General features: G+C 43.0%; 1 non-coding gene across 1 annotated transcript; it reads left to right on the forward strand.

The window, feature by feature from the left end:
- Window positions 1–17,850: 17,850 nt before the first annotated feature.
- On the forward strand, window positions 17,851–17,957 carry LOC141597797 (small nucleolar RNA R71). Its single transcript, XR_012523012.1, has one exon. It is a non-coding gene; the product is annotated as a small nucleolar RNA R71 (small nucleolar RNA).
- The last annotated feature ends 241 nt before the right edge of the window (window positions 17,958–18,198 follow it).

Consider the following 18,198-nt stretch of genomic DNA (forward strand, 5'->3'; position numbering starts at 1 on the left):
GCGCACTCAACGCCCCTTCAACTCACAATTTGACACTCATGAGGGAAGAGTGCCCTATTGCAAGGCAAGTTGGGTCTTGCTACAAAATTTTTGATGCAAACATTTAATTAAGCTCAAGTCAACATATATGATGCATCACAAAAATCAAACCGCTTTCCTCATCTAAGCGGCCGTTTTACTTTGAACGATTAAAGGTCTTGATCGGGAGATACCGTCTCATAGTCTCAACGAGGTGCCAACTCCCTAAACGTGGCACAAGCAACCCAAATATGTTCACAAAAGCCAAAGAAACACATTCTAAGGCGGGAAAAGGGGAAGCAAGGCTAGTCCTCCAAGAATGACACGACACGCGCAAGATTCAACCAAAAGAGACCCATGGCTAAGGGGACTTAGACCATCGCCAACCTCACGGATTTCACTCGTCACTCATTTAAAGACCGGGTGTTTTTGTACAAAAAGTAGCCAAACACTCTCCTACTACGACTCGTGAGAACGTGTCCGCAATCTAATGTGTAAAACAGTCCTATGTCCAAATGAGATGCAAAATGTAACAATGCGCAAGCCATGAAATAAGGGTTGTAATGGGGCTAAGGAGTAGGACGGAACGGGATTGGTGCAAGCACCGTTTAGACATGTGGAGTTCAAATCAAGAATTGTCGACACATCACATCCATTTCCTTATTGCAACACATGAGACACGTCTATGCCCTAACATAGCATGGATCACCAAAACTATGCAAAAATTGCATAAACCCAACTCAAATTGGAAAAACTTTGAAGGTACTCCTCTTATTTCAACAAATGGTAACGTCTACACCCTAACAAAGACTCGGTTTCTCAAGTCTTGCAAAAATTGTGTAAACCCGACTCATTTTGGAAAAACATCAATTTGCCCCTTTATTTAGCAACGGCTTTTTCTACCCCTTTTAATGATGAGGAGGGGTGTTGCTTGCCTTTTTCTTCTCTTAAGACGTATATATACAACACAACTAATTCTTTTCTTTGGATTTTTCACAACTTTTTCATTTTTCTATTTTGTTTTTCATCATTTTTTTTTTTTTTTTTTTTTTTTTTTTTTTTTTTTTTTTCAAAACCTCTTAATTATATACAATGCCAAATGCGTACCAAGTTCCGACCCAAGTGGATATGTATACTATCCACCACTATGACCCAAATCACCTCCTACAACACTACTACAAAAACCGACCAATTCTTGATTAAGGAAGGGTGGTTATGGGAATGTAGCTATTTTAAGTGGGTTTGCCAAATGAATAGGCTAAGGCTCAAGGGGGTGAAACAAAAAGGGAGACAATGCAAGGGACAAAACAAGGCAATTTGGCTATGTGAGGTTCATATGCATGTGGAAACAAATTTCATTTCATGACTTGTGCACAAAAATGAAATGCAAATCATGGCCTAAGGACGGAATGACACACTTATGCGTCTAGACATAACACGTCTCGCGAGGAGACCTACTCACAAACCTAATTGGGGGTCGGGTATGAATGCACCGACCCTAGGAGGCTCTAATCCTCACATTTGAGTAGCTAAGTCGAGGTCTAGGTCTAGCCTACGGTTCTCTCGGTCTCACAAGGCGGCCAAAACTTGGTGGGCATGCCCTTTTTCCCATATGCTAACCATTGTGACACGGGTGCGAGCCAAGGGGAGGGGGAAGGCACGGTCAAGACATTATCATCATTGAGGTATCATACTCCCTTCCTAGACCAAATTTGTTCAAAAATTTATGTACAAACTCGATGCAAAATGTAAATAAAGCAACAAACACGTATTCACAAGGTACGAAATGCATTTCTAAGTACTAGCAACCTAAATAAACATGCAACAATTGTCTAAACCTAGCAGCACGTAAGCAACACACACCAAGTTCCAAAATGGAACATCCTCATCAACATAGCCCATCCTCCTCCATACATACAATAATTGTAAAAGAAAAGGAATGGAAAAGGAGAAAGAGATAAGAAAGATTGAACCGAGCGGTCTTCTAGTCTCCTAATGCCTCAAATGTCCCGTATGTGCCTGCACCACTTGTTAGACAAACACATATATATACAATGCAATTTTTTTTGAATTTTTGAAAATTTTCAATTTTTAGGCATTTTTTTTTTTTGAATTTTTATCAAATTTAAAGGTGCAAACAAATATTCACAAAGTGGATATTTCCCTCCCCACACTTGAAATTTACATTGTCCTCAATGGAACAAAGTATAGGGAGAGAATAGGAAAAATGAACAACATATTTTTGATGGTTTTTTTTAATTTTTGAAAATAAAAATAACATATTTTTGGTATTTTTGATTTTTGGAAATTAAAATGCATGTTTTTGGTTTTTTTTTGGGCCCTCCCCACACTTATTCAGTTACATGGGAGGGCAATTGAGTGAAATAAAATAACATGTTTTTGGTGGTTTTAGTCGTTTTTGAATTTTTTAGTTGGTTTTTATTTTGGAAATGCAATGCATGCTCTATGCTATATGCAAAATTTAAATGACAATGCAATCTATACTAAGTGAATGCAATTACTAAATGTGACAATATATTACAAATTGAAATCTAATGCAATTCTATATGAATGCATCTATATGAATTTCTAACTAAATGCATACAAAATTTAAATATGAATGAGAAGTTTGGATTGTTGGGTACATACTTGACATTTGGATTGAAAAGGGAGGAAAGATAGGCCAAAGTCGAGGCCGCCTAAGACTCAAAGTCCCCGTCATCATCATCATCATTGTTATCATTATCATCATCATTGTTGCCATCTCCGTCCACCGCTCCAAACGCGGACTTGCTAAGGAAGTCGTCGGTGTTCATGGGTTCGCCGAAATTTCCGCCGGAAGAAAGGAAGCCGCCGGATGCCGCCCCGGAGCTACTCCCAACCTCGGGGCGGGAGAAAATGGAGGGCGTACCGTCGAACCATTGAGCATCATGCCCCTCCTCTTGAGAAGCGGGAGGGGGAAAAACGGGTGGGGCGAAATAATCCGGCCGAATGTTGATGTCGGCGTAGACAAACCGGTTATCCTTGTGGTAACCACCATCCGGCTCAAGGTAGTAGGAGGGGTGGAGATGGGAGGGGTGCTCGTAGTTCCTCCTCATATAATCATCATACATCGGAAATTGACCCACGGAGGTGTCATAGTAAATCCGATCCAACCTTTGTTCAATGCCTCGCCTCTCACTAGCGGCGGTTTCCAAACCCAACCGCATGTCACTCATGAAGGTGACCAAATCGGCATGCATAGGAGGCGGGGGAGGAGGGACGTTGCTAGAGGAGCCTTCACCAAAATTGCCCCCCCCAAGGTTGAGGTTGGAAGGTGGAGGGTGGTCGGAAGGAGGGCATGGAGTAGTGGAGGGAGGATGGAGTTTCCCTCCGGTTGTCACGACCATAGGTGATGGGGTTGGTCGGGGGGGGTTGGGTCTCATCGGGCTCTTCCTCAATCTCAAGGAGGTAGGACTCTTCACCGGGCTTGATTTTGAATTTGGAGGCATTGGGAATTGGGACGGAATTTTTCTTTTGAACTTGCCAATACTCGATTCCATCAAAAGGATTGACCTTGATCCACTCTAGGTTTTTCGTTAACCATTGCTTGGTGATGTAGGTCTCCCCCCGGATCCACCTCATGTTGTTCAAGTTGACCGGGCGGTCAAGGCATTTGGCAATTCGGGTTATTATCCCACCCACATGAAGAGGGACTTTTTGCCCCGGCGATTTAGAAAGTGATTGCAAGTGGAGGGCCAAATGGTGACCCACATTGATTTCATAGGCCGGGGAGGTGAGCAAGTAAGACCCCAAAATCTCCAATTCGGTAACCCGAAAAACCCATGGCTCATGGGTCGCAAAAATAGACCCTCCCACAAATCGATGCCAAATGCGAATGGGGGCATTGTGGCACGCAATTTCCGGCCTTTTCACGCCGGTTTGGTCATCAAATCCCGATATGGCTTTCCACATCCGAGAAAAGTGAGCGGTCTCGGGTGCCTTAAATTTAGGGGGATTGTTAAGGCCGAAAATTCGGCAAAGCCGGGCTAGGGACAAGGAATGATCACGGTTCATCAACCGGAAGTGGATTTGCTCGACCATACGGGTTTGTCGGTGCTTGTCAAGACGGAAACTACTAAGGAATTCCCATGTGAGGCGGGGATAAGTTTCCTCATGCAAATCATACAAGCCTTTCATACCAACACCCTTAAACAATTCAAAGGTTTCGTTGTCTAGTCCCATATTTCTCATAGCCGGTCTACAAATAAATTTTGTCGGGGTTAAGGGGCGATTTTTGAACAAGATAAATTTACCTTTTTGCTCTTGAGTGACGAACTCAACATCCGGGAAGTCGGGATCCGGGTTAGTGTCGCTCGCCGCCGCCTCAACCAAAAGCCGTTGAGCTTCCGCCATCTCAGACCGGGTTCTCTTGTTTGCCATGGTTGAAGAAGGAAAGAAGGATAAAAATGGAAGGCGGAGGGAAGGAATGTAGGAGGACGAAGGGAGGAGGAGGTTTAATGGTGGTGGTGATGGGTTGGTGATGGTGGGGAGGAGGTGCAAGGCGCGGGTGGAGATGGAGGATGTGGTGGTAAGGGTTTAGGGAGATGAGGGAGGAAGGAAAGAAAGAGAAAGGAATTTGGGATAATGGAGTAACACGGGCTGCTTCTCGAGGGTTATAAAGATCCCCTGCCGGTTGGCTTACCGGCAGCCGGTCAGCCGGTAGGGGATTCGAATTTGCTTCAAATTAAAACCAACGCGCTGCCGGTGGAGGGCACCGGCTGCCGGTCCACCGGCAGAGAATTCCCCAATACTCTCTTTTGATGTTCAGCGATTCCCCTACCGGTGAGCCGGCTGCCGGCCTGCCGGCAGGGGATTCCTTCTTCTTCAATTTCCCTTGATGACGCAATGAAAGAGATCCTCTACCGGTGGGCCGGCTGCCGGCCTGCCGGTAGGGAATCCTTCTCCTCATACTTCCTTCAATCTTGGCTCAATAAGCATTCCTCTGCCGGTGGGCCGGCTGCCGGCCTGCCGGTAGAGGATTCCTCTCCTCCTTCAGCTTTTCGAATTTTCAACAGGTAAGGATCTCTCTACCGGTGGGCCGGCTGCCGGCCTGCCGGTAGAGAGTTATCTTCAACTTAGTTTCTCCAAAATTTTCACAAGAAATTTCAACGCGCTACCGGTGGAGGGCACCGGCTGCCGGTCCACCGGCAGAGAGTTACACTACGCCAATTTCAACTTGCTTTTCCTCCAATGCTCACAAATAAACCTTCAAATCCTAATCTTGCCCATTTTTTCGAGTTTTCAACTTTCAAACCGACGACTCGTGTCGGGATTTTGGGCGAGGCTAGGGGTCCTACCTCCAAATTCAACTTCGTCAAGAATGTTCAATCCAAACTATCTCAAATTCTACCTACATGCATGCTATTTACAAATGGTGGTTCTTGTGGAACACCACCAAACCAATTCACTTTTGAGAATTTCAACTTTCCCTCTCCTCGGGGAGGGGTTCCCCGAGATAGAGCACTTCAATAGGACCTTTGCTATCTCCATCATAGTATCGCTTGATTCTTTGCCCATTGACCCTAAAAGTTCCCCCTTCTTCACTCCATAGCTCGAAAGCACCATAAGGAAACACTTTCATCACTTTAAAGGGTCCGGACCACCTTGACTTGAGCTTGCCCGGGAACACCTTTATCTTGGAATTGAAAAGGAGAACGAGGTCTCCAACACTTACCTCTTTTTTCATGATTTTGGCATCATGCCATTTCTTCGTTTGATCTTTGTAGATTTTGGAGCTCTCATAAGCCTCCAATCTCAACTCCTCAAGCTCATTCATTTGGAGAAAGCGTACTTCTCCGGCGGCATCAAAGTCAAAATTCATTTCTTTGAGAGCCCACCAAGCCTTGTGCTCCAACTCCACGGGCAAATGGCAAGCTTTTCCGTACACAAGCTTATACGGGGTGGTGCCAAGTGGTGTCTTGAAGGCGGTTCTCAATGCCCATAAGACATCCGGGAGCTTTTGAGACCAATCTTTCCGGCTCTTGTTGGCTACTTTCTCCAAAATGACTTTGATTTGGCGGTTAGAAACCTCCACTTGCCCACTAGTTTGAGGGTGGTAGGCAAGTGCGGTCTTGTGCCGCACACCATGTGATTCAAGAAGAGCTTTGAAGGTACTTTTGCGGAAATGAGATCCGCCATCACTTATAACTACCCTTGGAGTTCCGAATCTTGGGAAAATCGTGCCTTTAAAAAGTTTCATCACAACTTTGCTATCATTGGTGGGAGAGGCAACCGCTTCAATCCATTTGGATACATAGTCCACCGCAACCAAGATGTATTCATTTCCACAAGAGTTGGGAAAGGGTCCCATGAAGTCTATGCCCCAACAATCGAAAAGCTCAATCTCCAATATGTTAGTCAAGGGCATCTCACTTCTCTTTCCAATGTTCCCGACTCTTTGGCAAGCATCACACGATTTAACCAAGTGGTGAATGTCTTTGAACATGGAGGGCCAATAAAACCCACCTTGGAGGATCTTGGCAATTGTTCTAGAAGTGGCCAAGTGTCCCCCGTAGGCGGAATTGTGAACCCGGTCAACAATTTCTAAGCCTTCCTCTCTAGACACGCATCTCCGGAACATACCATCCCCACACTTGCGAAACAAATGTGGGTCATTCCAAAAGTATCTTCTAGCATCATTTCTCAACTTCCGCTTTTCTCTTGGCTCCATTTCATCCGGCAAGAAACCGCTTACAATGTAATTTGCAAGATCCGCAAACCAAGGAGTTTTGGCGGTAACTTCCATGAGTCCATCATCCCGCAACCACTCATTTATGGGTCCACTCTTGTCTTGTATCCCATGGTCTTCAACGGTCAATCTAGATAAGTGGTCGGCAACAACATTTTCCGAACCGGCCTTATCCTTGATCTCTAAATCAAATTCTTGAAGAAGAAGGACCCATCTCAAGAGTCGGGGCTTTGCATCTTTCTTCACCATCAATTGTCTCAAGGCGGTGTGATCGGAGTAAACCACCACCTTAGACCCAACAAGGTATTGCCGAAATTTCTCCACGGCATGAACAATTGCCAACATTTCTTTTTCGGTAGTAGCATATCCACATTGAGTTTGATCAAGAGTCTTGCTTGTGTAATATATCACATGATGCTTCTTATCCACAACTTGCCCAAGTACCGCACCAACCGCGAAGTCCGAAGCATCACACATTATCTCAAAGGGAAGATTCCAATCCGGAGACCGGATTATCGGTGCCGTGACCAATGCTCTCTTCAACCTATTGAAAGCTTCAAGACAAGAATCATCAAACACAAAGGGGGAATCCTTGAGGAGTAATGAGGTTAGGGGCTTTGCTATTTTTGAAAAATCCTTGATAAAACGCCGATAAAACCCGGCATGGCCTAGAAAACTTCTCACTCCCTTGACATTGGAAGGGGGTGACAAGTTCTCTATGACCGCAACTTTGGCACCATCAACCTCAATACCCCTACTAGAGACAATGTGACCGAGTACAACCCCTTCCTCTACCATAAAATGGCATTTTTCCCAATTGAGGACGAGGTTGTGCTCCTCACATCTCTTCAACACACTAGTCAAGTTCTCTAGACCATGATCAAATGAGTCTCCATGGACACTAAAGTCGTCCATGAAGACTTCCATGCTTTTCTCTAGAAAGTCCGAAAAGATTGCCATCATGCACCTTTGAAAGGTACCGGGCGCATTACAAAGCCCGAATGGCATCCTACGGTAGGCATAAACTCCTATTGGACAAGTGAAGGTCGTCTTCTCTTGGTCATCCGGGTGGATGGGAATTTGGAAAAACCCGGAATAACCGTCTAAGAAGCAATAGTAAGCATGGCCCGCGAGTCTCTCTAGCATTTGGTCAATGAAGGGAATTGGGAAGTGGTCTTTGAGGGTGGCGGCATTGAGCTTGCGGTAGTCAATACACATACGCCACCCGGTCACGGGTCTAGTGGGTAGGGTGGTGCCATCCTCTTGTTCAACCATTTGTATCCCCCCTTTTTTGGGTACCACGTGGACCGGACTAACCATTTGCTATCGGTAATTTGGTATATGATACCGGCCTCTAGGAGTTTCAACACTTCATTTTTCACCACCTCGGCCATCTTTGGGTTAATCCTCCTAAGACCATCAACTTTGGGTTGACTCCCCTCTTCCGAAACTATTCTATGCATGCACAAACTCGGACTTAAACCTTTGATGTCATCAATGCTATACCCAAGTGCTCCTCTATGAGTTTTCAAGATTTCCAAAAGCTTCTTTTCTTGGGACTCACTTAGGTTAGCATTAACGATCACCGGATAGGTCTCTCCCTCATCAAGAAAAGCATATTTGAGTGAGGGAGGCAAGGGTTTGAGTTGTACCTTTGGAGGGAGAAAGCCCTCCACTTTCTTCAATAGCTTTTCATCAACCTCATGATCCTCCTTCATTGCCTCATCATGCAAAGAGATTTGAAAAACCTCTTCCATCTCCGCCTCTTCACGGGCTACTTCGTGCACTACTTCATCAATTACCTCGATTGTGCTCAACCTTCCTATACTTGGACCTTTCATCAAATTTGGCAAGTTAAATTCGGTTTTGTTGCCCTCAATTTGGAAGGTTAGCCGCCCATTCTTCACATCAATGAGTACCCCTCCGGTAGCCAAAAATGGCCTACCTAGGATGATGGGAGTGTGGCTATCCTCCGGAATATCAAGGACAACAAAATCGGTGGGAATCAAAAACTTTCCAACCTTGACGGGCACGTCCTCAAGTACCCCCATAGGGCGCTTGACGGACCTATCCGCCAATTGGAGAGTCATGGTAGTGGGAGCCAAGTTTTGAATGCCAATCCTTTTTGCAACTTTCAAAGGAATAACACTAACACTTGCTCCCAAGTCACAAAGAGCTCTAGAGATGGGAACACCGCCAACTACACAAGGAATGGAGAAGCTTCCCGGGTCACCAAGTTTAGTGGGCAATTTGTTAAGGATATGAGCACTACATGCTTCTTCCATAGCCACTATTTCTCGGTCACCCAAGACTCTTTTCTTTGTCAAAATGTCTTTTAAAAATTTTGAGTAGGTTGGCATGTTCATTATCACCTCCGTAAAGGGTAGGGTAACCTCAAGTTTCTCAAGCATATCACAAAATTTTGCATACTTGAGGTTTTCCCTACTCTTTATGGCTCTTGAAGGGTAAGGAATTTTAGAAACAAGTTGGGAATTGGAAGATACCTTTGGAGGAGCCGAACTTTTTGTTACCTTTTTAGAATGTTGCAAAGGTATTTCTTCAATAGCTTCCTCCTCATAAGGGAGGTCTTCCACATATCCATCAACATCCTTGTCCACTTGAATTCCTTTTCTAGTCAAATCTTCACAAGCTTTCTTTCCTTTGGTGTCTTCATTAGCTTTACCCGAAGCCTCAATGGGTGAGCTTTCTTCTTCATCATCCATTTCTACCTCATTCCCCTTGGGATCTTCATCAACTTCCAACTCAAGGTCTTTGTAAGGGTCCTCAAGCTCTAAACCACTCCTTAGCACTACCGCATGAGCATGGTGGCTATTTGAGGCATCTTTGGAGCTTTGCCCTTGAGCCAACAAACCACCGGGTGGCCTTTGAGGGTTAGCCATAGCATGAGAAGCCATCCTAGATTCCATTTCCCTCATGTCCTTAAGAAATGTAGCTCTCAAGTTTGCTTGTTCTTGTTGAGTAGCTTTTGCAAAGTTAGCTATCTCTTGGCTATGTTGAAGTTGCATATTCTTAATCATCTTCAAAAGCTCCACTTGAGAGAGCTCACCTTGGGGTTCTTGATGAGGTTGGTTGGCTATGGGTAAAGGGAACCCATAGTCATATCTAGCATTGGGACCTTGGTTGTTGTTTTGCCCCACTTGGAGGTTACCTCTCGGACCATAGTTGTTGAAATTCGATCCTTGACCTTGTTCTTGAGACCCTTGAACATACCCTTGCCCAAATCCTTGATTTGCTTGATTGTAACACCCCCATACTCCGAGTGCCTTACCAGGACCACTCAGGTATGAAGACATCACCATCTCGGTCGCCCGAGGCATGATAATCAAATAGACAAAACAGAAACAACATTTATTATAAATACTTTAATGAATAAATACAATCCTTGAAACCGAGCTGAAGGTACGATACATTATACCAAACTATCTGTTCTCAACTGAAATATAAATAAATGCTAAACTACAGCGGAAGACTCTATCGTCATGTCGTGGCCATCCCAGCTATCCCCGTACTCATCTCTATACCTGCTCAATATCTGCTCACCATCCCCGAATGGATCACCGCAGGTTTTACAAAACAACACCGGGGTCAGTACTAATCACACAATCAATATAGATAACAATAACAAGATACACAGACAGCTGAACTGTCACACACACACACACACACACACACCAACTCCCATCATCTCAATACTGACTGTCCACTGGACCAGCCCTGCCAGTGGGGGACCGCAGCCGTTCCCACCTAAGCCCCGCTCATCGTACGAGCGATAACCCTGTCCATTAATGTGCACATCCCCTTTCGTGGCGGGTTCCACGAAGGGCGAAACTAGGGCGTGAGATCACTCCCGCAAGTGACCCCACTCAGCCGAGAACGCATCTCGAGAACCATCACAAACACAACCACAATCACAATCACAATTACAATTACAATCATCATATCAATCAACTAACTACAGCACATCACCAATATCCCATTATGGGACTAATACGAGTAGGAAATCCTACCCGAAAGCACAACACGCAGACGGTATCTACAAATTGTCTCAAAACGCCTCTTCTATGAATTCTCCTCCTAACATATAACACATAAAGACTACTATTCAAATACTACTCATAACAATCCCCAAATCCCAAATTAGGGTTTCATCAATCTTAACAAAACGGTATATAAATTATATTAAAAGCTTACCCTCGACGCAAGGAATCCAACGACACAAACTACGACGCAAACCGACCGTCTGAACTCCGGGAATTGTCAAGAACGCGATTAGGAAGAAGACAAGTTGCTTTCTCTCTTAAACAGGTTTTAGGTTTTGTAAAAAGTGATTTAGAACAAAGACGAATTGGTTTAAATACCTTAATCGCGTAATTAACAAAACCCGAGAAAACTCCCCCGTAAAACCGGACACTCGATCGAGTACCCAAGTTACTCGATCGAGTACCCCCCTACTCGATCGAGTGCCCCAGCTACTCGATCGAGTGCCCAACAGGTCAGAAACTATTTTATTTCGCAACTTGCCCTTACTCGACAGAGTAAGGGCTACTCGATAGAGTACCCCAAGACATATAAATACGGAGTATTACAGTCTTCCCTCCTTAAAAGGAACTTCGTCCCCGAAGTTCAACCCATACATAAAAACAACCATACTGACTCGACCAAGATACAACAACTTAGCTAAGGACTCAAGAACTCGACCGAACATAGAACATGAACTCTTAACCCCCACTCTACCAACTATGTTTACTTCCACAACATGATCACTATATCGTATCTACCACATATATATATTTCTCACGACACCAACTCCATACATAATCAATTACCATCCTCTAATGCTGCTAGCTCCATAACATCATCAACTATCAAATCTAAAATCAAGACACTCATAGACATCAAACGGAATGTTACATTCTACCACCCTTAAAAGGAACTTCGTCCTCGAAGTTTACTCACACTCATAATCTCATCATCCAACTGTCAACACTATCGAAGTATTCTCGCATTCCTAACATCAAACTACTACAAGCATGTCCGGTCATGACCTTTAACAAAATTAACCACAACACGAATCAACCTTTTATTCGACATCAAGACTCAAACTTCCAAATATATTACCATATGCACACCCATCAAAATCTCTTTTATCACATCCCACTCCTCTTAAGATAAATGTTACGTCCTCGTAACTCACTAATACTAAATCCTAGATACATCTCATTACCCTCTTTACCACCACATGTGCAAGACAACCGTTTATAAACCAAACACTCACCATGCATATATCTAAGGCTCTCTTATTTAAACAATTCTCATACTTTAATTCACTCATCAAACCACCTAACTTATACCTCAAAATCTTTAGCTTAACCCAAAACTTCAACTCTTCCACATTACCGCAACACGACTTACCTCTCTATATAAACTATATAAAACTCTCATTGCCAAAAGCATAACTCACGATCCACACTTGTTACGTATACTCACACTAGATCCTCAAGTTCTTTCTTCCATTACCGCAAAACTCATACATAACTCAACATGGCACTAATTCCCCAACATCCTGCACTCACTGTCTTCAATAAAGGATTATGAACCACCTGCATCTTTCGGATCATTACCACACATGTTCTACGACTCACTTGCCATTACCATGTCTACTGAAACCTTAACTAGAACAGGATCAAAATTACTGTAACAACCTCTCACAACCGTGTCCCATCAATAGAACATCACTATACCATGAGTCTATGACAACAACGAAAACATATACAACTCTATGTATATCATACTCTACCCTCATTCCCAACTTAACCAGGTAAAGAAAACATCAATAAACAAGACAACTGTCTATCTACACAAACTGAAACTCGCAGGGAACAATATCAAACAAAACAACAATCTATGTATAACTGCTATGTACTTTCGAAACTCGAATCATAATCATCCTGCCTACTCCACCACAACCGGTGACGGCATCACAACACCGCCACCAACAGTCACACCGCAGTGCGAAAATACCCACATCACAACACTAAATATCGTGCTCGGATCACCACCCGAGGCACCACAACCACATCGATAGTCATCACGACTGCATACAATTCCCATAAATACTGACTCAGAATAACTTTTCAGACAAGAAAAACTTACTCAAATCCACTTATTAAATCACCACGCAACATATGATATGGATAAACAGATAAGCATCTCATGAACATCATCTCTACCATTTCACGGAATACACGCGTGTTATTAATACACACAAAATTATAACTAGCCATGTTAAATTAATCAAATTATTACCCTTTTGGATATCATTCAATTAGTATACCGTACCCAACATAAATTACAAAACAATCATATAACAACTTTATAATTATCACACCATACCACTTCTTGTGAGGTCAGAACCTCACACAAACATTTATATATATAACATAGACCCATAATCACATCCAACCAATCAATCCTGATCACGTAAGTTACCACTCAACCAAGGTTACCTATCACCCGAGCTTAACTCGCATGCCCCTCATCACATTCTTCCATTCGCATGCCCAACACCTTCTGCCATAGATAACCATATAGCTAACACTCACTATGAGAAACCGCCTCCCAAGACTATGTCTTATACTTCCTCACAACCATACTTATCAATTCAGTCTCTACAAAATCAGCCTCTTTAGAATTACCATCTCTCTAACATACCGTCACTCTTAACCATTAGTCAAAACCATAAAACTACCACTATCCGGACATCGAACCCTTTTCACTCATCTCTAGACATCACGATTTCTTTCCTATCTTTGGTTAACATCCCAAACAACGAACAACAAACCCATCAACAAAATTACCTCAACATTATTCCCAATACTATCTTGTTTGTATTGTCATCCAACTCTCCACCAAATATCTCGTATCGTGCCAATACTCCACCAACTTCTTACTCCCTTAGTTCCTCGAAACTCATTATCAATCATGTTGTCCTGAAACTCCTATATAACCTTTAGCTAACATCCTCGTGACACTATCACACATTTCAATGATTCCTTACCTTTATATCATATAACTCCGGTGAATATTTTCCTCAACTTACTTTTATCCTTCTTTTCTCTTTACACTCAATAATACCAATTAATAGTTCAACTCCTTATTCCTTTTAGCTAACTCTTAGAAATCCAGTTACCCCTTCGTTGCTCCAAAACTCAAATTCTATTATTTTCTACCGACATCATCTCACTATTTCTTACCATGGATCTTCTCTTATTATGCTATCACTCACACTTGCCACTAATCTATCCACAAAATCCACGTTCACTGTTTAAACGATTGCATCTCCCTTTTTACATCTCTAGAAATCAAAATTCTCTTTTTATACCGTTAATTGCCCAAGGAAGTCACACAAGTTTCACCGCTTAATGAACCGAATCTCCCAATCTCACTCACTATCTGCAAATCTACGTCGCGACATGCCTCCACTAAGTTCGCTATATACCACTATTTCCAAACGACCTTTCATTACATATGTTCTTACTCAACACTATTTCTAACCATCTCCCTCCATAATTTATTATACATCTCAGGTTGCTACTATCCACATCCTTTCTTTCACTCTTTTCATTCTCACGTTCCTTAAACTTACATCATGCCTTGCCCACATTCACTTACATTTTCATTACTCAACATACAATCATATCACTCATCTCGTCTCACACAACATGCTCTATGCCTCAATTAAGTCTTACTAATCCCAACACATATAAATCATGTCCTCCCCACCGAACTCATACTCATCATAGGTGCCACTCTTTACACCACAAAATTGGGTAACTTACGCGTCAAGACCAACATACATGTGAAACAATGCATAAAGAAGCAAAATGACGCCATTGAATTAAACATAATATGCAACGAAGTCAAAAGATAAGCATATGACCCAAAACAGGGGTCACTAGATCGAGTACAGAGCCACTCGATCGAGTAAGTGACTTACTCGGTCGAGTAGGTGAAGATCAGAAGCACGTAAACAAATTACCAGGGCTACTCGATCGAGTACCCAAGGCTACTCGATCGAGTACCCCCCTACTCGATCGAGTATCCTAGTTACTCGATCGAGTACCCAAATTCTCAGCACCGTCCAGTTTTCGTAAAACAGTCATAACTCACTCATTTCTTGGTCATTTTGGGTGTGTGACCTATCGTTAGAATCGTAAAAGAACAAGCTATCACCTCCAATTGGAATCACATCAAAATCATTTATGCATCTCAAGTTATAGCAGTTTAAAGACAACCTCTTTATCATCGAAAAACACAACTATTGATTTTTACTTCCCAAACGACTTAAACAACAACAAGGTAGACAAAACGACCCAGTACTCATAAAACCAATATTGCTAATCTCATGTTACCATCTTCAAAAATCAAGCAACATCATCCATCATGCACATATATTATTCAACTTACCAATCACATATTACCCACATGTTATCTCACATCTCCCAACATACTAAGCAACATTATAAACGCAACATGTGATATAGCTAAGCATGAAATTTTATCAAGCTTTTCATATAATCAACGAAACAGTGACGTCATATTATCAAATGCCACATAGTAATCATCCAACATGCTTTTCTATTCCAACAACAATTCTATATATATCTCATCAATCTTTCAATTCAGATCCCCCATCCTCCACATACATGCATCCATCAATTCATACACTTCATCACATTGTTAACAAGTTAACCAAGCACACATATACTCGACAAACACTTTCCCCCGTGACCGGTTCAAAGTTGTAGGGCGACCCCCGCGACTTTAGGACGTCTCCCAAGCCTTTGCACTAGCTCCTACAACCTTTACCCCGGATTCATTTTAATTGACTCCCTATATTCATTGGATTCATTGGTTACAGGTTTCAGGATCGTCGCTCTGATACCATTTGTAACACCCCCATACTCCGAGTGCCTTACCAGGACCACTCAGGTATGAAGACATCACCATCTCGGTCGCCCGAGGCATGATAATCAAATAGACAAAACAGAAACAACATTTATTATAAATACTTTAATGAATAAATACAATCCTTGAAACCGAGCTGAAGGTACGATACATTATACCAAACTATCTTTCTCAACAATCGAAATATAAATAAATGCTAAACTACAGCGGAAGACTCTATCGTCATGTCGTGGCCATCCCAGCTATCCCCGTACTCATCTCTATACCTGCTCAATATCTGCTCACCATCCCCGAATGGATCACCGCAGGTTTTACAAAACAACACCGGGGTCAGTACTAATCACACAATCAATATAGATAACAATAACAAGATACACAGACAATTTGAATCACACACACACACACACACACACACAACTCCCATCATCTCAATACGATCGTCCACTTTGGACTACCCACCCGATGGGGACCGCAGCCGTTCCCACCTAAGCCCCGCTCATCGTACGAGCGATAACCCCGTCCATTAATGTGCACATCCCCTTTCGTGGCGGGTTCCACGAAGGGCGAAACTAGGGCGTGAGATCACTCCCGCAAGTGACCCCACTCAGCCGAGAACGCATCTCGAGAACCATCACAAACACAACCACAATCACAATCACAATTACAATTACAATCATCATATCAATCAACTAACTACAAAGACATCACCAATATCCCATTATGGGACTAATACCGAGTAGGAAATCCTACCGGAAAGCACAACACGCAGACGGTATCTACAAAATGTCTCAAAACGCCTCTTCTATGAATTCTCCTCCTAACATATAACACATAAAGACTACTATTCAAATACTACTCATAACAATCCCCAAATCCCAAATTAGGGTTTCATCAATCTTAACAAAACGGTATATAAATTATATTAAAAGCTTACCCTCGACGCAAGGAATCCAACGACACAAACTACGACGCAAACCGACCGTCTGAACTCCGGGAATTGTCAAGAACGCGATTAGGAAGAAGACAAGTTGCTTTCTCTCTTAAACAGGTTTTAGGTTTTGTAAAAAGTGATTTAGAACAAAGACGAATTGGTTTAAATACCTTAATCGCGTAATTAACAAAACCCGAGAAAACTCCCCCGTAAAACCGGACACTCGATCGAGTACCCAAGTTACTCGATCGAGTACCCCCCTACTCGATCGAGTGCCCCAGCTACTCGATCGAGTGCCCAACAGGTCAGAAACTATTTTATTTCGCAACTTGCCCTTACTCGACAGAGTAAGGGCTACTCGATAGAGTACCCCAAGACATATAAATACGGAGTATTACATTGATTTACTTGATTCCCTTGGTAAAACCCTTGGTTGCTTTGGTTTCCTCCAAACTCTTGGTGCCCTTGTTGTTGGTTGCCATAGTTTTGGGGTGGATTGTTGCTTGACCATTGGTTTTGATTTCCAAAATTATTCCTTGGGTTTGGGAGAATTCCCCTTGGTTGAGCAAAACCGGGTGGATTGGTTTGGGTTTGTGGTTGGAGATGTTGGGAGTTTTGAACATTGGTGCTTTTGTAACTAAAGTTGGGGTGGTTTCTTAACCCGGGGTGGTAGAAATTGGTATTTGGATTGTAGGTGTTTGGGTTGTTGTAAGGAGGCCTTGGTGGCCTAGGATTGTTGTTGTAACTTTGAAAAGCGTTCACCTCTTGGGTATTCTCTTCATAGGCACCATTGTAATTGTTGCCACACAAGTCATATGTATGACCACTTCCTCCACAAAGTTCACAACTCGCGACTTGAGTAACTTCTTCCATGGGTGGCCCATATGAGGTCGCGGCTTGGTTCACTTGATTCTTTGAAAACTTCTCAAATTGCTTTGTGAGCAAGTCGAGCTTGGCATTTGTTTCGGAGTTGGAGGCATTTTCCTTAGGATATTTCCCGTTCCTTCGTAGCATGTTCCCTCTAGAACCATAGTTTGCCTCCGAGTCTACCATTTTTTTGATCAATGTCGTGCCCTCTTCATCATTCAAGTGGTCAAAACCTCCCCCCGCGGAGGCATTTACCATCTCCTTAGTTCTTGGTAGTAGAGTTTGGAAGAATGTTTGAGTAATGTACCATTCCGGTATTCCATGGTGGGGGCAACTTGCTATCAAATCTTGATAACGGTCCCAAGCCTCACCTAAGGACTCCCCATCCTCTTGTTGAAACGTATGGATCTCGTTGCGGAGCATCGCGGTCTTTGAGGAAGGGTAGTACTTAGCCATAAATGCTTGGGCTAAGTCATCCCAAGTAGTGAAAGTATCCGGTGGGTGAATGTTCAACCACCGGTCCGCTTTGCCCGTCAATGAAAACGGAAATAACATCATTCTCAAGGTGTCTTCGGACACCCCATTCTTTTTCATCATTGATACTTTCCTCTTGAACTTCCGGAGATGAGCATGGGCATCCTCCTCAAGATGACCTCCAAACAAG

Source organism: Silene latifolia, chromosome 8 (assembly GCF_048544455.1).
Source record: "Silene latifolia isolate original U9 population chromosome 8, ASM4854445v1, whole genome shotgun sequence".
NCBI lineage: Eukaryota > Viridiplantae > Streptophyta > Magnoliopsida > Caryophyllales > Caryophyllaceae > Silene > Silene latifolia.